The sequence below is a fragment of the Tenrec ecaudatus genome, chromosome 11, assembly GCF_050624435.1.
Source record: "Tenrec ecaudatus isolate mTenEca1 chromosome 11, mTenEca1.hap1, whole genome shotgun sequence".
Lineage (NCBI taxonomy): Eukaryota > Metazoa > Chordata > Mammalia > Afrosoricida > Tenrecidae > Tenrec > Tenrec ecaudatus.
In genome coordinates, this window is record NC_134540.1 from 51,575,001 (window position 1) to 51,581,640 (window position 6,640).

Genomic DNA, 6,640 nt, shown 5'->3' on the forward strand with positions numbered 1-6,640 from the left:
TGCTGTAGCTGGGACGAGAAGCTGGTCAGTAATGGTCCATCCTAATGCTCAGCCCCAAGGACCAACTATTGGAGCTTTGGCTCCATGCAGCTTTATTGTGTTTTCCCCGGGCCTGTGGTGAGGCATCCTTTGTAAGGCGCTCCACCAGAGACTATCTTGCAGATACTCCTTGTCATCCACATATCTTTTCCCTTGCAGATAATTTTCCTCCTCTAGATTCCCTCCCTCCTCTAGAGACTCACCTCCTCCCCAAACTCACCATACCCATGTGAATCCCGGTAGTCCCTTTCTGGAGAGTCGTTGTCTCGCCAATGCAATCCTTTGTACTCATACGGATCTCTTCCCAAATACTTTTCCTCCTCCAGATATTTCACTTCCTTCAAATCCGTTTCCTCTCGCGCAAATTCCTCTAGCCAGTCTTCCTCCTGAAACCTTTCCTCATCTGCTGGCTCCTCATCGCCCCCTTCTTCTGAGAAGTACATTGAGGGTGGGCGAGTAGATGCTGTGTCAGATGGCGCCTCTGCAGCAGACATGTTCAGGAAGCAGTATGCAGATGCAACCCGTCGGCAGCAGGCAAAAATCACTTCGTCATCCTGGGGGTCCAGAAAGAATGGAATACAATGAAATTAGTTGTAGCCCACTGCATGCAGATTGAGGTCCAAGTCTGCCTGTTGTAATGCTCTGTGCACACACTTCATTCCACACTCTCCTTAAGGCCCCTTAAGCGTGCATGTCGGGGCCGAGTGGCCCACAGAGAACCAGCAGACAAGAGCACAGAGGTATTCCCCTCGAGGAATTCACTGGGGAGACGACCCTTGAAGGCAGTGCCTTTGAAATGATCGCATGCAGTGCAAGGACTGAGGCCTGGGCAGTGGAGGAGTGCTTCCTGGGGCGGTGATTAGAGAAGACTTTTCTGTCAGGGGAAGCCAGCCCATAACACATCATTACGGGTTCGGTAGGCGCAATTGTACAGTGATAATAAGTGAAGATCATAGTAAAGTTATAGAGAGCATGAGCGATAGAAGTATTGAAATAAATGGAGTCAGACACAATTCATGGTAGCATGCTCACCTCAGCCCCTCTTGGTGGTCCACGTGGAGGGAGAGTGGGATATTTAATGTTAGCCCAGGCTTTTGTATTTTCTGGGGACATACAAGCCCCCTAATTTCAGGTGAGGACCCACGTCACAGGAAGGGGCTGTGCTATAGATTATAGAGCAATGAGAGGGGGTGGTCTAGGGAAATACATATAGTAGGAAGAGGAGGGATTGGGGGTACACATGTGACAAGATGGGCGGATCCTAGATTTAGGATGGCAGCCTAACCTTGGTCATCCTTGGACGGGTTTGACCTCTCTGGTGTCTCCTACAAGGAAACAGACAACTACTATCCTTATCAGAAGGGAGTGGGCCCTGCTTGTTGTGGGATAAGCAGTGGTGGCTGCTTGCTCTAGATGGCTGATAGCTCTTAGGGAGAATGACCTCCAAGTGTATAGTCATTTGCAAGCAGCTAGATTTGGCATATATTTGGGGGAGACAGCTTGGGAGAAATCCTTCTGTTTCCCATACTTTTCTGTCTCTGTGAAGGAAGATTTATTGCCATAATAAACACGATGGAGGCTCCATCTTCTAAGAACTTGAAACCTGAGGGTGGAGTGGGAGCGATGTAAACGAACTTCTAAATGCACTATGGTAAGGAGAGCGGACGTGGTGTACGCAGGGCGTTATGGACACGGTGGTTGGCGTTATGGACACGGTGGTTGGCGTTATGGACATGGTGGTTGGCGTTATGGACACGGTGGTTGGGGAACTTGGCCAGTTACGGCTCCTGCAGTTGGAGATGAATAGACTGTGAGAACAAACAAATCAATTCTTGACACACCCAGGACGTCCTTTAGACGCGAGGATGGCAGGGCTTTGGCTTGCTTGGTTTGAACATGTTACCAGGAAAAGAGCCCTCGTTAGTAAAGGACATCATGGTTGGTGAGGTAACGACACACCCACATGAGGACAGCGTTCCATGAAGTGGACTGAGGTCACTACCATAGCCATGGGTTCAACCACAGCCCCAGTGATGAAGATGGGGCAGACCGGCGCAGTGTTTGCTTCTGTTGTGCAGAAGGTCATCCTGAATGGGAGCTGACTTGGTGGCAACTAACAACAACAACAACAGCAACAACAACAGCAACAACACAGGCACAGTCTCATGGCAGCCACACAGACGCTGGCCCCGTCCCGGAAGCATGACCACTGTTGTTCACTTAGCCAACGCTTGCTTAGGTTTTAACCTCAGCTTCCATGTCCCTGTCAGGATCCTGGATTCCCAAAGAAGTCCTCCACACTCCCTCCTGTGCGCCAGCTTCCTAACAAGCACATTTAAAAGTAACTATTGTCTGTATTAAAATATTTATTTGCACACCTAGCTTTCTCATAGACTGTGGGTTTCTTGAGGGCATGGAGGGTTGACTGGGTCTTTAAAAAATATGAGTTAAATCTTTCTATCTCAACAGCTACTACTTATGCGGTTAACCATCAGCATCTCTAGGCTGGATGACTGCAACACACGCTTTTTTCCCCAATTAATCATTTTATTGGTGGCGCTTACAAATCTTACAACAATCCATCATTTAATTGTATTAAGTATACATGTACATATTAAGATAGTTAGTTTATTGTGCCAGCCTGGCCGATAAACACAAGTGTTTAATTGAAGGGCGGAGAGATAAATGGCGTGGTGAGCCGCGCCTTTCTTGTCTCAAGCTCTTTGATTGTCGGACCAGTGTGCGGCTGCCTTGCTTGTTCTGTGCCTCAATTTACAGGCTACACTACCTGTGGACTGTGTCACTGTAAGTTGAGGTCCCTTTAAGACCAAACGATTGAAATTTATATCTCTTGAGCTGGGTAGGGACTGACAGTTGGTGACCTGGCTGACAGTTGGTGACCTGCCTTGCTGTTTTGCTGCCTGTGCTGGAATAGCCTAGCTCTCTCTACCGAGACTACCTGGTGACCCTCAAGACTTGAAGGACTGCCAGTGTTTCACAACTCTCTCACGGGAGTGAGTTGCACTGAGCCATTTGTACTGCTTTATAATTTAACAGTTATTTCTTGTGTTATATATCTATCTATCTGTATATATATATATATATATATATATATATATATAATTATCAGCAATCTGGTTTTATCTCTCTAGAGAATCCTGTCTAACACACATATGTTGCCATCACCATTTCCCAAACATTTGCTTTCTACTTGAGCCCTTGGTATCAGTACCTCTTTTATCCCTTCCCTTCCCATCCGCCCACCCTCGTGAATTCTTGATCAATTTTATATTATTATTATTTCGTATCTTACACTGTCTTTTGTCTCCCTTCACACACATTTCTGTTATTCCTTACCCTCAGGAGGGGGTGTTGCTATAATTCAACCTTGTGATGGGTTCCCTCTTCCCCCACCTCCCACTATCCCCTTACTCCCATGCCAATGCCACTCCTACTACTGTTTCTGAGGGCTTTATCTGCCCGGAATTCCATGTGTTGAGAACTCTTATCCAATGTGTGTACTCTGGTCTAGCCAGATTTGTAGGGTAGAACTGGGTCCTGGTGGTGGGGGGAGAAAACATTCAGGAACTAGAGGAATGATGTGTGTTTCACCGGTGCTATACTGCTCTCTGGTTGAATTGTCCGTTCCTCGTAACCCTTCTGTGGGGGGATGTCCAATTGTCTACAGATGGACTGGGGTCTCCGCTCCAACCCCCCTCTTTTGCATCAATATAATAGTTTATTTTGGATCTTTTGTTACCTGATACCTGATCCCATTGACACCTCATGATCAACTGGCTGGTGTGCTTCTTCCATATGGGCTTTGTTGCTTCCCTGATAGATGGTCACTTGTTTAACTTTAAGACTTTAAGACCCCAGATACTAGATCTTTTGATAGTCGGGCACTATCCATTTTCTTCACCACATTTTCTTAGGCACACATTTTGTCTTTAGTGATCATATTGGGAAGGTGAGTATTATAGAGTGCCAAGTTATTAGAACAAGTATTCTTGTGTTTAGGGAAGGTTTGAATAGAGGCCCAAAGTCTGTCTGCTACCTTACTACTTAACATATAAATATATGTACACTGATCTCTATCCCTATCATAAATGTATATAGTTACATATATACATGCCTGTAGCTATACCTCTATAAATAGCTTTTGCCTCCTAGTTCTTTCCTCTATTTCCTTTCACTTTCCTTCTGTCCCACTATCATGCTCACCCTCCATTTAGCTCTCAGTAATTCCTCTCAGATATATTACACTTCATCAAACCTCACCAGGCATTCTATACCCTCCTCACCATCAATTTTAGATCTCTTCTTCCCTTATCCTTTGTTGGCTCCCCGCTCCCCCTCCCAACCCCCTCCTCTCTCATGTTCCCCTGGGACCACTGGCCCTGTTGTTTTCTCCTCAGGATTATTTGTCCTGCCTATCTTATACAGACATAGAATGAACAAATGAAAAAAAATCCTGATAAACAATTCCAGGTCTGTCTGCTGACCCTTATGTATGTTTTCCAATTGGGTCTGATGAGGTGCCACACCCTGTCCCCCAAGTCAGAGTCTATTTTCAGGATTCCTTGGGGACTTGGTTACCTTGCTGCCCTGTTGTACTCCCTTTGCGTTTCACCCCGCTGTGCAGGGGGAAGACTGGGCACACTTTCCAGAGAGTGTCACCTGTGCTGTCCCCCTTAGTGCTATGGGTCAGTGAGGCGAATGTCCTGTTTCATGGTGGGGCTGGCCCTACTATCCTCTTTATGAATTGACTGTTCTGAGCAGGGATGTTGTCCCCGGGGCTTCGTGGGCCAGGATGAGTTTCTCTCTCTCTCTCTTTCTCTCTCTTTCCCTCTTAGTTTGCACCTGTGTGGCCTGGGCTATATCTTCAGTGCTATCCTCTGCATTACATTCTTCTGGGGAGGGGGTCAACCTAGCTTGGCTTGGGTCTGGCCTGGTCATCCTCTCGGTTAGTTTGATGCTCCAGGCCGGGATGTTGCCCTCAAGGCTTGGTGCTCTGGGATGGGCTCTGGCCCCTCTCGCCCTTTCCTGTGCAACACACTCGTAACTGGTCTTCCTATGACTGCTCTTCCATCCTGCTAGCGATTCTCCACCAAGCCACGGACTTGGCTTGTCAAAATCTGCATCGGACCATTGCATCCCTGTTGCCTTGTGTGTAAAGGAACATATAAGCACCATGCTACGTCTTCCCCAATTTCCCTCTTCCTCTAGTCCTGAGGCTATGTGCCCCCATGACGGTGACCCCACTGATCTATTCCCCATGCGACCTCCAGTCGTCAGCATGGTGCCCAATTCCAGCTGCTCTGGCTGGTAGAGGCCCATGGTTGGCTCTGGCTGGTAGAGGCCCATGGGTGGTAGAGGCCCATGGTTGACTCTGGCTGGTAGAGGCCCATGGCTGGTAGAGGCCCATGGGTGGTAGAGGCCCATGGCTGGTAGAGGCCCATAGCTGGTAGGGGCCCATGGCTGGTAGAGGCCCATGGTTGGCTCTGGCTGGTAGAGGCCCATGGGTGGCTCTGGCTGGTAGAGGCCTATGGGTGGCTCTGGCTGGTAGAGACCCATGGGTACAGAGTAGAACCACTCTCCAGAGAGTTTTGGCGATCTTTGGCAATCAGAATATCAAGTCTTCTTTCTGTGGGGTCTCTTGATTGGTAGGATCAAATCGACAGTTTTTTCATTAGCAGTCACGTGCTTAACAGTTTTCACCACCCAGGAAATCCTGGTATATCATGGATGTTCGAAAATATGCATCAGTGGATGGATGTATAAATATATATTCAGTAGTAGGTGGTCCTAGAGTAGTGCTTCAGAGAGAGAGAGAGAGAGAGAGAGAGAGAGAGAGAGAGAGAGAGAGAGAGAGAGAGAGAAAATCCTGCATGCCAGGTTAAATTGAAGAGGCTACTAACTATGGAGGCAGCTATTCCACCAAGACCTTGGAGATTAATCCGCTGGTCTACCTGACATGTTCCCAGACTTTCTGCTCTAGGGAAGTAGCCAGACATGAATCAAGGAGCACCTCCTGGCATGTGTGTAGCACGATGACGTTCATCAGGAGCACGCAGGCATATCTGTCCACCCCCAGGGCTGTTGGCATCCTTGGCTTATTGGGCTCCAGCAAGATTAAGTTGGGGTAATGCTGTGAACGCAGCACTGTACTTCCCAGATTTCAAAGAAAGCTGTGTGGCCCAGCTGCAGGGAGAGTGGTCAGCAGACAGCTCCAGCTGCCAGCTCCCATGGGGAGGGTCTGCCTTGGCGGCAGGAACCACCTCCCACCAGACTGCATCTGGTGACTGCACAGAATGGCGACACAGCACAGCCATTGGGCCCTAACAGGACAACTCTGAGAGGCAGTATTCGTAATCACACCACCAGCCCGTTTCACAGTCATGCTTCATTCTGCCCAGCCCTGCTGCCCTTTTACATCCCAGCAGATGCATCTTAGAAGCTGATCCCAGAGCACCCACCCTGCCACAGGCGGTTTCATACAGTGTAGTTCTGGGACAGAGCTGATGATCAGACTTGGTAAAGACTTGGGAAAAAGTTAAACTCTAGATGGCCTCCCTCTCATTCTCCCACGAGTTTAGGC

The 6,640-nt window shown here is 48.2% G+C and overlaps 1 pseudogene; it reads right to left on the reverse strand.

The window, feature by feature from the left end:
• The window catches only part of LOC142460924 (putative ATP-dependent RNA helicase DDX47 pseudogene), a 31,993-nt pseudogene extending 26,377 nt beyond the window's left edge, over window positions 1-5,616 (reverse strand).
• Between the last annotated feature and the right edge of the window lie 1,024 nt (window positions 5,617-6,640).